Here is a 20709-nt window from a genome sequence, read left to right as displayed (position 1 = left end):
CCCCCTTTCCCACTTCCCACATTCTCTTCTTGCTCCCAACTTGGGAACCTCCTCTGTCCCCTCCCCAATGTCCCTGCACAAACCCCTGGCACTTCAGCCAGCCAGGCTCCCCAGCAGTCGGAATTTAGGGAATGATGGACACAATCCTGACTTCTTTTCCTCATCATTTGGCCAAGCATGTGACCCCAAAGCCTTGTCCCCAAGGCCAGGGAACGCAGCTGATGTTGCTCCATGCACAGCAAGTGTTACCTCCAAAGTTTCAAATTCCAGGTGCAGTGATTCAGTGTTCAGAACAAACTCCCTGAGGTGTGGGGCTCTCCCAAAAGCATTCCTGAAGTGCTCAAAGATCAGCACTTTTATCTTTGCCTATATTTTCTTACTGTAGTCTGCTGTGGGCAACAATTCTGTGATGGTGCTGGGTTTTATGACTGCAAGGAAACCTTGGGGCAAAAATAAAAGGAAGGAAAAAAGAGGAAAAAAAGAAGGGAAGAAAAGGAGGAGGGAAAATAGGAGGAAAAAGAAGGAAAAACAAAATAAAAAACAAGAAGAAAAGCAGGAAAACCCAAAAGCAGATCTCCCTGAAGTCCCTCCTCTCACAGCCCAGGCAGTTTCCATATTATCTTTTCCTTTCTAGCACAAGGGGAAGCAGCAGAGCATTTACAGTGCTCAGCCCTTCAGGGAAGATCCTGCTGCACAGACTGCCAGCATTCCAAAGGCACTGGCACTTTACTCCCCTTTACCTTGAGCACAGGAGGAAGAGGAGAGCGAGTGGGAAGTCTGAACATCAGCCCTGTGCTGGATGCCAAAGAACGCAGAAACTATTCCAATGAACTTCCAGAGGGGCAGGAAAAAAAAAGAAGAAAAACAGAAAAAAAAACAAACACAGATGAAAAAACGATGGGGGAATGGATAAAAGAAGCAGAAAACTGTGTTTGAACTTGAAAGACTGAAACCCAAGCCAAAATCGAGTGTGAAGAGAGACAGAACAGGAATCAAACTGAGGGAAGGACAAATCTCTCCCTCACTGGAATATGTTGGAGTTTGCTGTTTATTGCTGATGGATCACCCAAGTTCCAAAACCACAGGTTTCATTTTCTATGACCAAGGTGACACCAGGGGCACGAATTCCCTCTCCCAAAGGTCAGACCAGATGGTCTTTCAAGCTCCATGCTGGCCCAAGTCATTCTGTGATTCTAGTTCTGGGGTCGAAGAGCTCAGGGATAGAGATGAGATATTATTTATCCCCAAAAACATCTGGCACAGTTACAACATAAATTATCAAATATATTAAATATATGTAAAGTATTGTAAAGCAAATGAAACAGAATCTCAGGATCCCTGAAGCTGGCAAAGCCCTCCCAGCCCATGCAGTCCCAGCTGTGCCCAATGGGCACCTTGTCCCCAGCCCAGAGCACTGAGTGCCACAGCCAGGCCTTCCTGGGACACCTGCAGGGATGGGGACTGCAAACCTCCCTGGGCAGCTCCTGCCAAGGCCTGAGCACCCTTTCCATGCAGAAATTCCTGCTGCTGGCCAAGCTGAGCCTCCCCTGGCCCAGCCTGAGGCTGTTCCCTCTCCTGCTGTCCCTGTTCCCTGGAGCACAGCCTGACCCCCCGGCTGTCCCCTCCTGGCAGCAGCTGTGCAGAGCCACAAGGTCCCCCTGAGCCTCCTTTGCTCCAGCCTCAGCTCTTTCCCAGCTCCCTCAGCCTCTCCTGGTGCTCCATTCCCTTCCCAACTCCATTCCCTTCCCTGGACACTCCATCCCCTCAATGTTTCCATTGCAGTGAGGGGCCCAGAACTGACATTTCAACTTCCAACCTTATTTTGGAACAGTAATCAGTTGTTTATCTCTGCATTCCCCACTCTACCAGTTGCACAGCAGCACTGATTCCACTCCTCTGCCTTCCTTGTCTCTCCTAACACCCCCAAGAAAGAACCCATGTAGGGATAAAAGAAAAATCATGGATGAACCAACTGCCCAGAGAGCTGCCAGCAATCCAGGATGGCTAAGCTGAGCCTTCTGCCATCCCCTCCCTTCAGAAAAGCTGTGATTTCACTCCAGCTCCTGGTATTTGTAGGAACTTGGACATCTCAGCAATTTTTGGAACTCTAACAAATTCAATTGACATTGACCAACGAGTTCAGAGATTATTCAAACAGGAAGAGGGGGAGACAATAAGAGGAACCACAACTGCACTGTCAGTCAATTGCACACAGCTCCCCTGGAAAGCCTGCCCAGAACTCCCACCATCAGCAAAATTATGCCAGTAACGAAATGTGACCTAACAGTCCATCAAAGAGTGTATCTTCCACAAGAGTGGGAAGATGAAACATATATTTTATCCTGCTTTTAGAGAGCACAAGGAACTTTGAGCTACTCACCTGTGCCTGTCACAAATGAGATTAAGCCATTTCTGCACTGGGATTTGCCAAATCAATCCAACATTAAACACCTTCTTCCAGCACAAGTCCCTTCCTCCCTAAACAGGGATCCACATCTCATCCACACAATACGAAGCACTGAACATTGGGATCAGTCACGAGTTCTGTACTTCCCAACTGTCCAGAAAAGAAATCTATCTCAGCTTTCCAATTCCCAGTGTGGTGCCAACAGCAGCCATCCCACAAGCCCTCTTCCCACCAAGAAGAACAGAATCCCAGAATCCCTGAGGCTGGCAAAGCCCTCCCAGCCCATGCAGTCCCAGCTGTGCCCAATGGGCACCTTGTCCCCAGCCCAGAGCACTGAGTGCCACAGCCAGGCCTTCCTGGGACACCTGCAGGGATGGGGACTGCAAACCTCCCTGGGCAGCTCCTGCCAAGGCCTGAGCACCCTTTCCATGCAGAAATTCCTGCTGCTGGCCAAGCTGAGCCTCCCCTGGCCCAGCCTGAGGCTGTTCCCTCTCCTGCTGTCCCTGTTCCCTGGAGCACAGCCTGACCCCCCGGCTGTCCCCTCCTGGCAGCAGCTGTGGGGCACGGGAGTGTGTTGGGTGTTCCCAGGTCAGGGAGAGCAGTGTGACAGATAAATGACATTCCAGGAGATCAATAATTTGAAATGGCCACAGGACCATTCCACAGCTGCTCTCTGTGATTTCCCTCTGCTCAGGGTTATTGGTCTGTGCTGTTCTGGGCAGGCAGAAAGGACCCTGGTTGTGAGAGTTGTTCCAATTCCACTGAGCATCTCCTGGGTTCAGGGGCTTGGCACCTGTGTCACCTGGGAGGTGGAAAGCCCAAAAATTCTGGGAGTGAACACAAAATCATGTAACAGTTTGGGTTGGAAAGGACCTTATAGCCCATCCAGTGCCACCAAGCAGGGACACCTTGCACTGTCCCAGGCTGCTCCAAGCCCCAATGTCCAACCTGGCCTTGGACACTGCCAGGGATCCAGGGGCAGCCACAGCTTCTCTGGGCACCATTTCCAGCAAGGAAAGCTAGGAAAAAGCAAAGAGCTGTCTCTCAAAAATAATGGGGTTGACAAAACCAGCTGAGCTGATGTTTTCCAGCCTGAGAACCAACTCTATTTTCAGAGCTGAGCAGATGGACAATACCTGGAGGGAGGTTTCCAGGCCTGACTGCCTTCCACTGTGGCAAATTCTACTGGAAAAAATACAACCATGGAATCACAGAGTCCTGGAATTGTTTGGGGTGGAAGGGACCTTAAAGATTACCTTGTTCCAATATTAAAAAAATTATAATAATTATTATTATTAATTAAAAAGTAATGAGAAATATTTGCTTGCCCCCAGCTCTGAATGAGGGAGACAAGGTCCTGCCCAGCCAGCTCAGCTGTCAGGGCTTACTCTTCCATCCTACACTGCTGTAGCTAAGCCTAGAAATATTTAAATTCTGATCCTCACTCTGAATTATTTTTTCTCATAAACCAATACTCTATACACAAGCAGTGTGTGTGTATATATATATATTTATGTATACACACATATATATATATAAAGCAAGGCAGGTCTAACACTAACAGTTGCTCATATAAAGGTAAGACTGAACCATATACAAACTAACTCTGTATATATAAAAGCCCAGATCATATCTAAATTTAAGTACTGATGTTGAAAGTTTTTACATTGAAAAAATGAGCAGGTTGAAAATAACTCCAGTAAAAACATTTATTCATAGGAGTCAGATATGTACCAAAATTCCTTTCATGGTGTATTATACATGGACTTTAAAAACACAGCTCAGAACTTTATTAGAGTTTCTATTTAAAGTCATCTGTGCTCTGCTGAGGCCATGTTTACAGAGACAACTGCTATTAAGCCACAGCAGGTATAAATTAAGAATAATTGAGCTATTTCAGTGCTGTGTGTCTTCAAACAGACACGTTTCACACAAAAAAAAATCCTATTTTTGTTTTCTGTAAAATGCAACACAGCATTTCTCTTCCTAAACAATTCCTCATGAGATAATTCTTGATTTGAATGCCAAAAGTAATTCCTGAGGCCACTTATCAGTCACCTTCCTCCTCTTACAGGAAAAAAAAGACAAAAACCCAACCAGATAAGGTCCCCACATCCGCCAAGGATTCCAAATGACAACAAAACCCCTCAAGCAGCACATCACATCAGTGTCCCAGGCTGACAGCAGGGTTTGGAGTTGCAGATGTTCCATAGGAAATGCTCTGGACTTGGATCAATCAACAGACTCAGAGCGTTTTAGCAAAGCCTTGTAATTTTAGGTTGATGTTGGAAAACAAAAGCAGTTTGAGACATTCAGGGAATTCTGATCCTTGCTCTTTGGAGATCAGGTTTTAACAGTCTGCAAAACTTTCCAGACTTTCTGCTCCTTACCAGAATGACTGGGAAGGGAAAAATCTTGACAAATGTCAGGTGCTGCCATTTCTTCTATTTTGAACCAAGCACTCAAATGACATTAACAAAGCAAATCCCCACTGCAGATGCTTTTCAACATCCGTGGCAATGATCAAACTGCTGAAAAGTCACTTCTGTATTCCAGAATCATGGAACAGTTTGGGTTGGGAGGGACCTTACAGATCATTTACCTAACAGAGGGGACAGCCGGGGGGTCAGGCTGTGCTCCAGGGAACAGGGACAGCAGGAGAGGGAACAGCCTCAGGCTGGGCCAGGGGAGGCTCAGCTTGGCCAGCAGCAGGAATTTCTGCATGGAAAGGGTGCTCAGGCCTTGGCAGGAGCTGCCCAGGGAGGTTTGCAGTCCCCATCCCTGCAGGTGTCCCAGGAAGGCCTGGCTGTGGCACTCAGTGCTCTGGGCTGGGGACAAGGTGCCCATTGGGCACAGCTGGGACTGCATGGGCTGGGAGGGCTTTGCCAGCCTCAGGGATTTTGGGACCTCTCACACAGGGGCTCATTTTAATCCTGACAGCATTCCCCCACTAATTCTAGTCCCAACTGAACTGTGACTGCATTACAGCACCCTTCTCAAGTGGTGACTGACTCTTACTTTAAAAGATTTAACACAATGAAAAGCCACTGCATCACTCAACTGTTTCTAAACCCCTTGTTAAGAAATAAACTAAATGTCTTGTTTTATTTTCCTTTTAATAGTTGTTGGTTTCATTCTGAACCACCAGACCCTGTAAAGCAGGAATTCCAGGAGTTTCTTAGCACTCGTTGACTTTTAAGTTGTCTTTACTTACACAGGTGCAGCAGTGAGCTGTTTGCTCCTTTTGTTTGTTTGTGGGAGAGTGTTAAAAACGCTCATTAACACAATGGAAGTTGGCAATTTCTGACTCCTCTTCCTTCAAAACAAGTACTGAACCCAAAAATCTGTACAATAAGAATTAGGAAGTTGGCAATCCTTGCATGCCTACAACAACCTTAATGGCAGCCTGACATTAACTTCAAGATCGATCCAGAAAAGACAAGGAAATGCAGAATATCACTGCTGGATGTGTTGTGCTCCCTTGGACCTCAAAGTCTGTTTTGTTGGACAGACCTGGAGCTCCTGGAGCAGATCCAGCAGAGATGAGGAAGGACCTGGAGCATCTCAGTGCCCAGGAAAGGCTGAGGGAGCTGGGAATGCTCAGCCTCCAGAGGAGCCCAGCTGAGAGGAGCCCTCAGCCCTGGCTGTCCTGGGTGTCCCTGGCTACAGGGAGGCTCCCAGCAGAGCCCAGAGAGGGCTGCAGTCTCCTCCCTGGGGATATTCCAGAGCCCTCTGGACACACTGCTGTGCCCCGTGCTCTGGAAGGGCTCTGCAGGAGTAGGGAGGTGGCACCAGGTGACCCCCTGTGTGGCCTCCCAACCCGACCCAGCCCATGACTCTGTGAATACCAAGAGAAGCAGGTAAAGCAGCTGGGTTCTGGTATTTCCATGCCTTGCTTTATTTCCAAACTGTTCATCCAGCTGTGCCTGTGGCTCAAGGATCCCTAAGCAATGACACTCAGAAGAGACATTTGGAACTAAAGAGAACTGTGGCCAAAGCCTGGGGTCCAGCCTTGGCCAACAAAAGCCAAGTCTGAGTGCTCCACAACCCCGCAGTGCCAGCCTTATCCTAATTTGATGGGAGTACTTTATTCTAAGAGGAGGCTGACAGTCACATCACACCCTTAACTCCAGCTTGCAGAGAGCAGAGCACAGCTGGTTTGAAAACCCAGCATGGCCCCAGATCACTTCTGTGGGCATTTTCCCCTTACCATGTTTCTGCTCCTTGCAGTCCTCAGCACAAATAACCTCGTTCCTTGTGTTACTGCCTCAGCAAGAACCAGCCCAACTACAGAACAAACAATTGTATGGAACAATTGTCAGGGCAGCCAAAGGAATAGGTCAGAGCCATCAAGGCTGTCTTGGACAGCAGTGGTGGCCTTCCAGCCCAAGATGTAATCACGTGTAAGCCTGGCCTAATCCCACATAGCTGTGCTGTGAAAATCCACATGCTTGTCTCAATGTTAGAGCTGATCCTTTGAAATGGGGACAATGAAAAAAAAAAAAAATCAGATGTTCTTGAGTTGTTTCACTTCACCTTCTCAATCTCTGCCACTAAGTAACAGCTCTGCTGGGGGAGGGATAGGAAGGAAGAAAAAGCCCTGAGTCAGCACGAGTCAGGGGAGTTCAGGATGTGCTCATCCATCCCCTTTCCCCTCCTCAGAGGCAAAACCAGCAGATAAAAGGTCTGGTAGGGCAGGGAGAGGCTCAAGTTGGTGATGAAAGCGAAGGCTCTGTCCTTTGAAGGACTCCGTGGAGGTCACTCTGTCCCCTGCAGGCAGCTGCTCTCCTGAACTCTCCCAGTTACATAAGTGCAGAGCTCTGCTGGTGCAGATGTGGGAAGCAGATTTTCAAACCACTCATTTAATAGCAGGAATTATTCAGCGTCTAGCAGGCCTTATCAGCATCTCAGTAGCTGTGTCAGCCCACGTCATCACTGCCTGAGGCAGCTCCTAGCTCCCACCCAAGGACATTTTGCTCTGAATTTCTTCCAGGCTCTGTCTTCTCAACTTCTGCAGAACATGAGGAGCTCTTCAGATGCAAGAGCAGACTTTAGTTGTGGCATTTAGACCTGGATTTGTTATTCACCTCCATTCTGGTCACACTTTACCCTGTTGCTCTGACACCAATTGATTGCAAGGTGTCCAGCAGACAAGGAAAATTTCTTCATTGGGAAGAAAGGCAAATGTTGGAGGAACAGACAGTAAAGGTTCCCAGGTTGTTTCTCACAGGGAGAGGACAGGCATTTGTAAAATCAAGGGATTTCCTTACAGTCCAAAGGGGGCTGAGCAGGAACCAGTTCACAGAGAGGGTCAGGGACTCTCTGACATTGTCCAGAATGCAGAGGCTGCATAAAGCTTAAACAAGGAATTAAACAATGTTAAAGTTTCATTGCTCGAGCTCCGGTCTCCTATTTAAAATATCCTTAAGTACACACCAAGGAAATGAAGCAAAAACGGCATCACTGCACGAGATAGGGAATATCCCAAAGCAGGGGTTTCCTGTTTCCTGGCTCCATGAGATCAAATCCCTTCCAAATGCCTAGAAGCAGTTTTCACACAAGAGCAAAACCATTTCAGGTGTGACTACAAAACCAGGCAAGTGATACATGCAATGGGGTAAGGGAAAGAAAAAGTGGTTTGCGAGACAAAATGTAACAAGATGTAAATGCAAGACAAACTGTAGACCATATGTAAATATACACAAACATTTTAAAAGTCACAATCCAACTTTAAAATTCAATTTGTATATTAAACAGAATTCTTAATTGACTACATTTGAATGGCACAAAAAATTGTGTAAGGGCATGTGCCAAGCTTTCTTTCCAAATGACAATTGTGCTTTGCCACCAATCCACATAAACCAAACTCCTGCATCTCACCAACAACCGGAAAAATTTCAATCCTTTGCTGTGGTAAAAGAATCCCTGAATGTTTCGAGTTGGGAGTGATCCCAAAGCTCACCCCATTGCATGGGCAGGGACACCTTCCACTGTCCCAGGCTGCTCCAAGCCCAATGTCCAACCTGGCCTTGGACACTGCCAGGGATCCAGGGGCAGCCACAGCTTCTCTAGGAATTCCATCCCAGCCCCTCCCCACCCTCCCAGGGAACAATTCCTTCCCAATATCCCATCCAGCCCTGCCTTCTTCAAATGTTAAGATAAGGCCAAGAATAATCCTGCTGGATGCATTACCAGTGGTAATGACAAATTCAGACACAGCAAAGAAATGAGCAGAACAGACACAAAACAAGGAAAGACTTTCCATGTATTTCACTGGACTTGTGGTGCTAGGATTTATGGAACAAGACTTCCACAAAGCAAATGGAGAGTGTGAAGTTCAGGTTTGTCTCTGCACAAAAGAACATACCAAAGCAAGAGTTTACTGGGAGGACAGCCAGATTTCAGCTTTAGCTCTGTCCCACAGCAGCATCACTGAACCGCTGAGGGAGCAACAGAATCACTCCAAGTGGCCCCAAGTTCTGCCAAGGGCTGGGAATCATTTCAGGCTGTGGAAGAGAGAACAGAGAACAAGGACATGCACACAAAACCTCCCACTCCAAAGAAAAATCTAGATATGGAAGAGAGGGTCTGGGGTTTTTTTTCAGATCCATGTATCGAACAGTTAGGGAAGAGATGCTCATCTTCACTATACAAATACTTGGGGTTGCCCTGAAGGATGCAGGTTTTGGGGGAGGCACCATGTGCACAGGCATTTTCCATGCTGGCTCTGGAAAACTTTGTTATGGTCCTTCTCCAAATGACCCAGGAAGTCTGGACAGTTAATAACACGGCAAAGAGTAATTTTCCTGTCCTGAAATGCTTTAATACGTCTTTCCAGGATAAAAATTCCTTTCCTGCAAGAGGATAAGAACATTAAGACTGTTGTTAGTGCTAATGGTTTATTTACTGTAAGTCACAAATCTGCAGCATGGGGAGGTTTGTTTACTGTAGCTCACAAATTTCTCCCCTGTGGGTACTTCAAAAGTCGACTGGTTTGCAGTTCCCTGTAATCAGGAAAATTTGCTACAAGGTTGTGGGGCAGCCTTGGACTGGGGAAAAATTCCAATTGCAAAATTGTAACATGATGCTGATTTCCCAACGTAATGGATCTAAAAAGCCTTTCAAGTGTGATTCAAGAAGAAAGCCAAGGCAGCTATGAAAACAAACCTCCTCCTTCAAACCATCACATTTGCAAGTTTTTAACATGCTGAGTGATAATCAGTGCCCAAGTACACCCACAAACTGTTCTGCTGGGATGTCACAGCCTGATCCTTATTCACTGATGCTGGGGGCAGCAGGTTGGTCACTACAAAGAGACACCCTGAACTCTGTGTCCTCAAGAGAGGATCCCAGATTTACTGAGGCTGGCAAAGCCCTCCCAGCCCATGCAGTCCCAGCTGTGCCCAATGGCCACCTTGTCCCCAGCCCAGAGCACTGAGTGCCACAGCCAGGCCTTCCTGGGACACCTGCAGGGATGGGGACTGCAAACCTCCCTGGGCAGCTCCTGCCAAGGCCTGAGCACCCTTTCCATGCAGAAATTCCTGCTGCTGGCCAAGCTGAGCCTCCCCTGGCCCAGCCTGAGGCTGTTCCCTCTCCTGCTGTCCCTGTTCCCTGGAGCACAGCCTGACCCCCCGGCTGTCCCCTCCTGGCAGCAGCTGTGCAGAGCCACAAGGTTCCCCTGAGCCTCCTTTGCTCCAGCCTCAGCTCTTTCCCAGCTCCCTCAGCAGTTTTCCAGCCCCTTCCCAGCACTCTGCAGCCCCTCAGTGTCTCTCTTACCCCAAGGACCCAGAACTGGACACAGCCCTTCAGGAGCCTCTCAGTCCCCAGCACAGAGGGACAATCCCTGCCATGGTCCTGCTGGACACACTGGGGCTGATCCAAGCCAGGATGTTTCCTCAGCAAAGGCAGGGAGAGAAAAAAGGTAAGTGAAGGGATGAAACAAAGTAAAGAGAGGTCACAGAGAGGAGGGCCAAGGAATGATGGAAGAGCAGGAAGGGCAGAATGTAGCAACTCCATGCTACAAACACAGCTCATCCCCTTCCTCCCTCCAGCTCCCACAGCTCTTACAGCAGTCAAACCTCCCAAGCCTGAGCTTTCCAAGGTTCACACGTCTGGGCAGAGATCAAACCTGCTCAGAAGATGGTGCTACACCCACCAGAACAATACTCTGAAGACAGAGGTTTCCTTTAGGGTCTGACTTGACTTGACAGAACCTTTGACTGAACCTTTTTTCTTATCTCCAGCCTTTCCCTCTGCTCACAGAGAGCAGAGATCACTGACAATGATAGATATGAAATGTTGGTACAATTTATAGCACAGGAGGAACACAAGTTACACAATTCACAGCTCATACTTGCAGCAGTGGTTTAAAACCTGATGATCCCAGTTCATCCAGGTGACTTCAGAAGCTGCTGCCACTTTGAAGGTGCTGTCACTCCTGACTGTGCATCAGGATTCCTTCATTTCTCCAGCTGGCTTGTTAAAAATAGGGGCAATTCACGTTGGCAGTGCAGTCTTGTGACTCCAAGAGGAGCTGATGGCCCAAGGGCCACTTGCTGCAGCACAAAGTCCCCAGCAGGGCCTGGGGCCAGCAGAGGCTCTCCCAGCTGGCACTGCAGGCAGCAGGAACCGCTCAGCTCACACTCCTGGCTCCAGCACAGCACAGCATTCTCTGCGAGCTGGCAACTGCCAACATCTCCAAAATAAACTCTGCACGCTAAAAATACATTTCTGGTTATTTACCTCCTGAGTTGAGAGCTCAAAATGAAAACTGGCATTCTAATGATGAATCCACAGTTTCATCAATCATTACCTTCTGAAACAGCAAGCAGGAGTTTATGGCAGTCACTTGGCTGCAGAACTAAAGATATTTTACGGGAAAAATTAAGTTGTCAATATTTCAACTATTCAAAACCACCCTATACTGAAGCACTTACAATCAAACCCTCATCAGTCAAAAAAAGCCTTTCTCAAACTCAGCAGTGTAGTTTTCAATTCTCCTGAAAAATACCACAGGCATTTACTGGTGCTTGAAGTGAAAGAGAAAACCCAAAATGAACTCACTGAGGTGAAGAGTTGGCTACTTGCAGAGGAAGGAAACTGAACTTTTGCCTCAAAATTAACTTGTCCCCACTTTGGAGAAAGGCAAAGGTAGTAACACTCAACCACCATTGACATCAGGACACTGAATATATAGAACCAGAGAATGGTTTGGAAAGAACCTTAAAGGCCATCCAGTGCCACCCCAGCCATGGCAGGGACACCTTGCACTGTCCCAGGCTGCTCCAAGCCCCAATGTCCAACCTGGCCTTGGACACTGCCAGGGATCCAGGGGCAGCCACAGCTTCTCTGGGAATTCCATCCCAGGGCCTCCCCACCCTGCCAGGGAACAATTCCTAATTCCCAAGATCCCATCTCTCCCTGCCCTCTGGCACTTTGCAGCCATTCCCTGTGTCCTGTCCCTGCAGCCCTTGGCAATTGTCTCTCTCCATGTTTCCTGCAGCTCCCTCAGGCCCTGCAAGGCCACAAGGAGGTCACCCCAAAGCTTCTCCTCTCCAGGCTGAACAATCCCAGCTCTGCCAGCCTTTCCTCCCAGCAGAGCTGCTCCATCCCTCTGCTCATCCTGCTGCCTCCTCTGCACTCTCTCCAGCAGCTCCAGCTCCTTGCTGTGCTGAGCCCCAGGGCAGGAGCAGCTCTGCAGGTGAGCTCTCACCTGAGCACAGGGACACAATCCCAATCCCTTTCCTGCTGCCCATGCTGGGCTCAGCCCAGGGCACAGGGGGTTCTGGGCTGGGGCAGCTGCAGCTCTCCCAGGGCTGCTCCATCTGCTCATCCCAGCCTGGGTTGATCCCAGGGCACTCCTGACCCAGGGGCAGCACTTTGTGCTTTCCTAATCCAGAACCAGCAGAGGCACTGAACACACCAAGGATGAGCCACAGCATTGTCCATGTGATATGTTCAGTTCCCAAGCTGTGAACAGCCAGACCAGGCCCTGTGGAGCACTTGTTACATCAAATCCACTTTGCTTTCTCACAGAAATGAGCAGTAAAGTACCTGTAGAGATAAAACTACACGAACATGCCTCAGTTCCCATCTGCTTAAATGCTGCTGCTGGCAGTTTGAGAACCCAAGCACTCAGAGCAATCCCCAAAATGTTCAGCTGGACTGGTACAACTTTCAAGCAGGAAACCCCAAATGATAAAAGAAAAAAAAACATCCAGTTAAAAAAAAAGCGCCATTTCATATGTTTAAAGGAGAAAAGAGCAGCAGCAAATAATCCTCAGTTAAGCACCCCAGCAAGAGATGTCCTCACACTCTGCACTGAAGAGGCCATTTGCTCACACACTTCTGTTCCTTCTCCTATTTGTAGCTCTCCAGCAAACAATGTCCATGACAACTCTTCCAGGCTACAGGAGCTCTATATGGCAACAGCTGCTGGCTTCAAACCCTGCTGAAGAATCTTACTAATTATTTCAACTCTTGGTATTGAAATGAGGACAAATGAAGGAATAACACAAGTATATGGGATATATGTTTGTCTATGGCTCTTTTAATCATTGCTTGGACAGCTGGGAATTGGAATGCTTGAGGAGTAGGGAGAAAGGAAAAAAAAAAAAACCAAAAACCCAAGCAGCACCTCCTGTTCCTTCAGGACATGAACAAAGGAGAAAGATTTTTGAATTAGGCCCAGCAGAAAAATCAGCATCTTCCAACCCTGAGATCATTCCTTCAGCCTTCTGAAAGGCTCCTGTTTGTTTAAGAACCCCAGACGAGGACTTGCAGAGGCCTCCAAAATCCTGGTTGCCAACAGCCAGGCCAGTGTCAAAGTACAGCACTAAAATCCTCCAGGAACTGGAGGAAGCAAGTAGGAGAATCAGGTTGGAATGAGGCAAAGAAACTGGGCAAGAGTGCAAATCCTGCAGGCTGAAGAGGAAATGCAGCTCCTCAGGACAAGGTGCACTAGAACCTGTCAGGGAACACTGGGGAGACACCTACTGTCTAACAACCACCATGAAAAAGGGAGGCAAAACTTCCTGAGACACAGATTGGCACTGCAAAACTGAAGCCAGAAATCACAGAATCCCAGAAAGTTTGGGTTGGGAGGGAGCTTAAAGCTCATCTCATTCCACCCCTGCCATGGCAGGGACACCTCCCACTATCCCAGGCTGCTCCAAGCCCCAATGTCCAGCCTGGCCTTGGACACTGCCAGGGATCCAGGGGCAGCCACAGCTTCTCTGGGCACCCTGGGCCAGTTGCCCACATCAGGCTACACAGAGGAGTCATTTTCTGTTTTGCTCACCTAGTTCAAAATTTGGAGAGTCTTCCGTGAAATTTGGAGATTTGAAGAGTCTTGTCTTCAAAATTAATTTCATTCCTGACAGTTCAGGAAGCTGTTAGACCACTTCTAAATAAAACATGTAGAATATTAAGACACATCTAAACACACCTGCCTGAACAGGCAAATAGCACACGTGGCTTCCCCCAAACCCTGGAGAGAACATTCCTAATAAATCCTGAAGGGATCCACAATGGAGGGCATGAAGCACCCTGCCCACACCCTGCCTGTCAGGCTGGTTGCCCTAAATACTAAAAAAGCTTTGATTAGATAGGCAAAACCTTTCATTTGATATTCCAGGGGACTGCATATGGGTATTCAGTGGAACCCTGGAAAACACTCTGTGTGACAGAATGGATCTGCTTGGGAAAACAGCAGTTGAAGAGTGTCAAGCCCCAGTAACACACAGAAATCATGTGTGAATTAAGAACTGTGAAGAAAAAAAACATGCAGGAAAAAACCCCAAATAGCCTGAGGGAGAGTCATAGCTGTTCCAAGCAGAATCTCACAGTAGCAAGAGAGATTTAATCTGATTTCAATGCAAAGTCTAGTGTTTGAGACCCATAAACTCAGACAAACCTCATTTTTCAAATGCTTCTTCCTAGACTGGACTGACTGAACAGATACAGAGATCTAAGGGGAAAAAAGAAATGAGCCATAACATTAAAATCTAACAGCTGGCCAAAACTATGAGTAACCAGATCCACAGTGCCAGAGGTCAGAGATCCACCAGCACTGCTCCCTCCAGCCATTGCAAATAAGGAATAAAGCAGTCCTGCAAGGAGGCAGCAAGCCAGCACTGTCCCCAGGGACAAAGAACTTCACACATTTTTTTCAGTTACCTTGCCAATAACTTCTCCACTGTATCCAACACTAACCATGAAATCTGGAAGGAATATAATGATTCTATAGCAACCAGCTGTGGCGATATTTTTCAAACAGAACACACTGGATACAAATGCCAAATACGTTCCCAACAAATTTAGCCTATTCCTAGTGGGAGGAGAAAACTCTGTTCACTGCTGTGATCCAAAACAGAGTGTAAATCCGAGTTCTCAAAAAAAACCAGCACAGTTTAAAGCAAATCTGATAACCAGAAGCAAATAAACAGACAGCCAGGTGTGCACCTTTTGTTACTCTGCCAGGAGTAACCATCATTCCCTCACTCCAGCAGCCTCTCTCCTCTGGACCAGCATTTCCATGAGACTTTTCCACAGTGGTTACACTCCCACCACCAACAGGCCAACTTTACTAATGTTTCCATGTCCCTTGGAAGAGTTTACCAGGGAATCTTCTGGGGATGTGAAGCACTCACATAACACATCAGGTCTACAGAGGCACCTGCACATGAATCACAGCAAGAGAGACCTGGAGGGGCTGCAGAGTGTCCAGGGCAGGGAACAGAGCTGGGAAGGGGCTGGAGAACTGCTGAGGGAGCTGGGAAAGAGCTGAGCCTGGAGCAAAGGAGGCTCAGGGGAACCTTGTGGCTCTGCACAGCTGCTGCCAGGAGGGGACAGCCGGGGGGTCAGGCTGTGCTCCAGGGAACAGGGACAGCAGGAGAGGGAACAGCCTCAGGCTGGGCCAGGGGAGGCTCAGCTTGGCCAGCAGCAGGAATTTCTGCATGGAAAGGGTGCTCAGGCCTTGGCAGGAGCTGCCCAGGGAGGTTTGCAGTCCCCATCCCTGCAGGTGTCCCAGGAAGGCCTGGCTGTGGCACTCAGTGCTCTGGGCTGGGGACAAGGTGGCCATTGGGCACAGCTGGGACTCCATGGGCTGGGATGGCTTTGCCAACCTCACTGGAATTCTCTGTTTGTAATTTGGGTTCTGTAAGCTCTCAAAACAATGCAGTGATGTGGCTATCTTGGTGTCCAGATGAAGCCACTCCTGCTCTAGGCTTCCTGATGTGCAGAGCCATAAAAAGATCCAACCTCCCTTCTAGAGGGTGACAAGCACCTCAGCTGAGGCATTTTTCTCAGCACAACAAGAATGAGACACCATGAGAATTCATGTGTGTTGTTTCCTTTAGCGCCCACACAAAACATAGGGAACCTCCAGATAATAAGTAAAAATGAGGAAAATCAATAAGCCTATATTATAAATAGGACTAATATTAGATTTATGTACATCAACCCCAAGTGCACATCCTCGGAATGCTTATTTTAGAAGTCTACAAATCAAAAGAAAGGTAGAAGCCACCTAACTAGGTAACAGCTCTGCTTCCTTCTATCACAACAAGGCTTTGTTTCTATTTAAATCTTCACAGAATAAAATCTTTAATCTTTTATGAGAGACAAAGCCAAGCTAACCCAAAATGGAATTATTGGTAGAATGCATTCACCTGGTTTTGTAATACTGTATGGGGTAACAACAGAACTCAACATGTAAATATTCAAAATCACAGAATGCTTTGGGTTGGGAAGGACCTTAAAGCTCATCCCCTTTCCCAGGTTGCTCCCACCTTCCACTGTCCCAGGCTGCTCCAAGCCCCAGTGTCCAACCTGGCCTTGAACACTGCCAGGGATCCAGGGGCAGCCACAGCTTCTCTGGGAATTCCATCCCAGGGCCTCCCCACCCTGCCAGGGAACAATTCCCTCCCTATATCCCATCTAACACTGCCTTCCTTCATCTCAAAGCCATTCCCTGTGTCCTGTCACTGCAGGCCCCTGTGAAAAGTGCCCCTCCAGGGACTGAAAACCTCAGTTGAGACAGGATCCATTTCCCCCCTTTGGTTAATTTTGCTCACCTGGTGTTTTCCCATCTCTCCTCTCCAGCTGCAGAGCCTGGCTCCTCACAGGGATCTCAGCTACTTCAGAAAAATGCTGCAGAACTGGCCCAGGGTGCCCAGAGAAGCTGTGGCTGCCCCTGGATCCCTGGCAGTGTCCAAGGCCAGGTTGGCCATTGGGGCTTGGAGCAGCCTGGGACAGTGGAAGGTGTCCCTGCCATGGCTGGGGTGGCACTGGGTGAGCTTTAAGGTCCCTTCCAACCCAAACCATTCAGGGATTGCCAGAAAAGCCAGGGCTGGTACAGAACCAAACTTTGCTGCTGCCACATTAAACACATTTATCAGAGCAAAGCCAGCTTGGGAAGCTGCCTCCCCATATATCCAGGCTACCTGTAGCCTTCTGCCCTTTTCTAGCTCTTATATTTATTTACTGCCTTTCTTAACTCTCCAGCTAAAAGGTATCTCAGGTGGAGAGGAATTGCACACATGGTTCTCTGTGGAGGATTCAAGGAACTTTTGTTTAATAAGAATTCATTTATTTCTTCCCTTCCTCCCTTTGTTTTTTCCCCTTCTGAAGCTGGAACAGGATAGTAAAGCACAATAAAGCTCCTCACAAAAGGAAATGAAGTGTCACCAGAATTTCAGTGCTCAAGTTTCCTGGGTCTCATTTCAGTGCACAAAGCTGGACTGAGTCAGCATTTTTCATTCATAATGCTGGCAGCATTTTCAAGGGGGTGTTTCAAACACGAGGACTACATTTCTGTCACTGGTTTGAACTTCCCAAGCAGAATGCCTTATTTTAAGATAGCAGTTGAAGAGATTCAGCATGATTATATTCCCTGCACACACGTAGTTGCTGCCCTGCCCCAGCTAGCCTGAGCTTTGCTCTTGCTAACAAACCTCAGGTGGTTTAATCCAGGATTGCACCAAAGTAATCCAGGGAAAGCCGGAAGTTGGCATTACCACAACAGATTCTAGAAACTCAAGGAACTGAGTAACTCCAGCAGGATAGCCTGATTTCCTTGGAGCTACAGAGTAACGTTTTCCTGGTTGAAGCGCAGAGAGCAGGAAAAAATGCAACATTATTTCTGAAGCTTCACTGATTCCTGATTGCAACAACTTTATCACCTACCAGAGGATCCTCCCTGCCTCTTACTTCCACCAAAATCCTTAAAACCCCCAACAAACACACAATGGGCACAAGGTTTATTATTCAGCCATCAGCAGAGTCCGCCCAGCACCCAGCAACAACTGCAGCTGAACAGAGTGCAGCCTTTGAGATCCCAGCTAACATGTCATCCCTGGAAAACGCTCAACTCCGCGAGCCAACCACCAACCCGAGCCAAGACACCAAAAGGTCAGAGCTCCAGTTCTCTTATCCCTGCCTGCAAGCAAGCAGGGAGCCCAGCGAGGAAAAAGCAATCCTACCTATCCCTACTCGTTTCAGTCCTGCAGTTTTCCTCCTTTCTCAGCAAGGACTCCAAAGTCTGTCACAAGAGACAGTGGGAGCAGAGTGAAACCAGCTTAGATCCCACCAGGTCATCTGAGAAATTCGGAATTCTCCAATTGAAACCTCAAGGTTTTGGCTGCAGTTGCACCAAGAAGCAGAGCACAAACACATCAGCATTGGCAGGAGCTGCCCAGGGAGGTTTGCAGTCCCCATCCCTGCAGGTGTCCCAGGAAGGCCTGGCTGTGGCACTCAGTGCTCTGGGCTGGGGACAAGGTGCCCATTGGGACTGCATGGGCTGGGAGGGCTTTGCCAGCCTCAGGGATCCTGGGATTCTGTGAAATGGTGGTGTCTAAAGGCTCAGAGATTCCACATCACATCACCATTTGCTGTACTAAGACTGTACTCAAATTAAAAGTGAGATTAACAGAAAGCTTTGCTAGACTTCCTAAAATCATAGAATCACAGGGTATCCTGAGTGGAAAGGGATCCACAGAGATTGAGTCCAAGCCTTGTCCCTGCCCAGACCCCCAGCAATGCCAGCCTGGGCATCCCTGGCAGTGCTGTCCAAAGGCTCCTGGAGCTCTGGCAGCCTCAGGCTGTGCCCATTGCCTGGGGAGCCTGGGCAGTGCCAGCATCCTCTGGGGGAACAACCTTTCCCAATATCCAGCCTGAGCTGCCCTGGCCCAGCTTCAGCCCTCCCTGGCTGCTGTCCCTGCTCATCACAGAGAAGGACAGAAATGGACACCACGTGTTTGTGTAGAGCTGGGGGGACAGGAGTGGTAATCATGGTTTGGTTTTAAGTTCTAAAATAGCAGATTAATCTTGTTGTGTTAAATTCCTCCAGTAGTTGATAAAGTGATTTTTTAAGCCACACAATAGAATTTGTCAGCAGTTCAGAGTAACACTGAGAGCACTTGACTCTAAAGGAAGCAGCTTTTTCCCTCCTCACAAAGCAAAATTGTTCTTCTTGCATCATCTGCAGACAGCACGAGTTTGAAGCAATGCCCTCAGATTTAGATGCTGAGTTGAAAGAGCAGCACCAAACAATCCATGCCAGACAATCCTGCCAGACTGCAGCTGGAGAACTTCCTATTCCTGTGTCACAAGAGCGTTCCAATCACCGCGCAGAGCTCTGGGATTTATGGGTCATCCTTAACTTCTGACTCCGCAAAAAGGATGACTAAACAACCTAAAAAAAGCATGGAGCTGGTAAAGTGAAAATGCTGCACAAGCTTCAGCTCCATTCCCATTACTGTGATAACAGCTGTGATAAGGAAGCACATTCTGAGCATGGATAACTCCTCAGCTTCCTGTCAGCAGGTTGGGGTCAGAGAGCAGGAAGCACCAGATGGGAGGATCCATCTGGGTCAGTTCCATGTCAATTAATGATCTTCACAAGCCCAACATCCCCCTTTTGTCCCACCAAAGCCAATTTAAGGGGCCTTGGCCAGCAGGAATTTCCAACCCTGAGACAGACTCACTGATCCCAATGAAGCCAGAGATTGCTGAGCACAGCCAGCTGGAGCTGATCAGAAACGCTAACATTGCAGCAAATGATGCACCACCCAAAAAATGAACTGTGTTTGCCTTCTTCCTCTGGCCGTGTCATCATTAGTTGGCAACATTTTCTTGAAGCAACCTCATTTCTCAGCAGACAGCATCCACAAGACTACATTTTGGTCATATTTCTTAAAATTCATGCAGTATGTTAAATAGCAGGTTGCTGTTTGTTCTTTAATGAGCACATTGTATTAGTGTGGTTTGAAGCAGAATAAGAACATGCAGAAGTTTCCAAGCTGGATAATTGGTTGTTCCCAGACTTTGTTCTTAAACACTTCAAAAGTCCACAATGTCCTGCCATGAATTTAAGTATAGATAACCTTCGGTGAAAACGTATTTTAACACTTTCACGCTTTCAACTCTTCCTCTGAATAGAAATTTTACAAACCAGAACTTTTAAAAAATACATTTATATATAAAAGACAGCTACAAGGAACAGTTGGAAAAGAATCGAGGAAAAGCTCATTACATGTCTGCTTTTAAATTTAGTATTCCCCTGAATATCTACAGTAACTTCATGTCATGCTACTTTATTCTAACAAAAACATCTGCCCTCTTCTTTTTGATGTTTATTCCGTTGTTTGCAATTCAAGCCCACACTGAAGAATAGAGGTGTTAACACAGAAGAAATTTATAAAAGTATTTCAGATCTCTCTACAACCCAGTTCCAGTTACACAGTTTTTCCTGCTTGGGATTGGCCTTTACAATCAGCAACAGAACAAAACCCATGAACATCAAAACACGTGGGGTAAGAGGGAGAGAACACCTGCCAGCGTTCAGATAATGCTGGAACTCATGAGACCATTCAAATGAAGAAATACAGGTGCAGGACTAAAGGGAGAAAAAAAGAACAGGTAAGAACGGGCTGGCTGCAGGCAGGGAGCTGGGAAAGCAACCACAGCACAGGCAGCAGCTGCACAAAAGGCACAGGGCAGAGAACTACCTCGAAAAAATCTAATTACATCAAATGTCCATGCAAAAGCAGCCAGGCACCAACCCCAGCCCTGAGTATCACAGGAGCCTGTCTGTCTGCCTGCCTGAGAACTGCAGAGAACTGAGTTCATCCAGCTGGGGCTCACTCATGACTCGAAGGAAAATGTCAGGATTTTTGCTCAGGAAATTCAATGATTACATCATCCCATTTGGTACATGACCAGATTACTGGCATTTTATTACAAAACACAGCTCTTGAGTTGTCAGCTTTTATGATTTTCTGTAAGAATTAACCTTACTTCCC

The 20709-nt window shown here is 47.6% G+C and overlaps 1 protein-coding gene across 9 annotated transcripts in view; it reads right to left on the bottom strand.

The window, feature by feature from the left end:
* Positions 1–20709, bottom strand: part of ITSN1 (intersectin 1) — a 100776-nt gene that overhangs the window by 74502 nt on the left and 5565 nt on the right. For 2 of the 9 annotated variants that reach the window (XM_085073328.1, XM_085073575.1), the window contains one exon: positions 8775–8913. The exons of the other annotated variants lie outside the window; for them this stretch is intronic. The gene's annotated coding sequence lies outside the window, so the exon portion shown is untranslated. The remainder of the gene's footprint in view (positions 1–8774; positions 8914–20709) is intronic. 9 annotated transcript variants of the gene reach the window in all.

This window comes from Lichenostomus cassidix, chromosome 1 (genome assembly GCF_008360975.1).
Source record: "Lichenostomus cassidix isolate B80296 chromosome 1, HeHo_3.0, whole genome shotgun sequence".
In the NCBI taxonomy this organism is placed as follows: Eukaryota; Metazoa; Chordata; class Aves; order Passeriformes; family Meliphagidae; genus Lichenostomus; species Lichenostomus cassidix.
The sequence above is the reverse complement of the archived record's forward strand: the minus strand, read 5'-3'. Positions and strand labels throughout refer to the sequence as shown.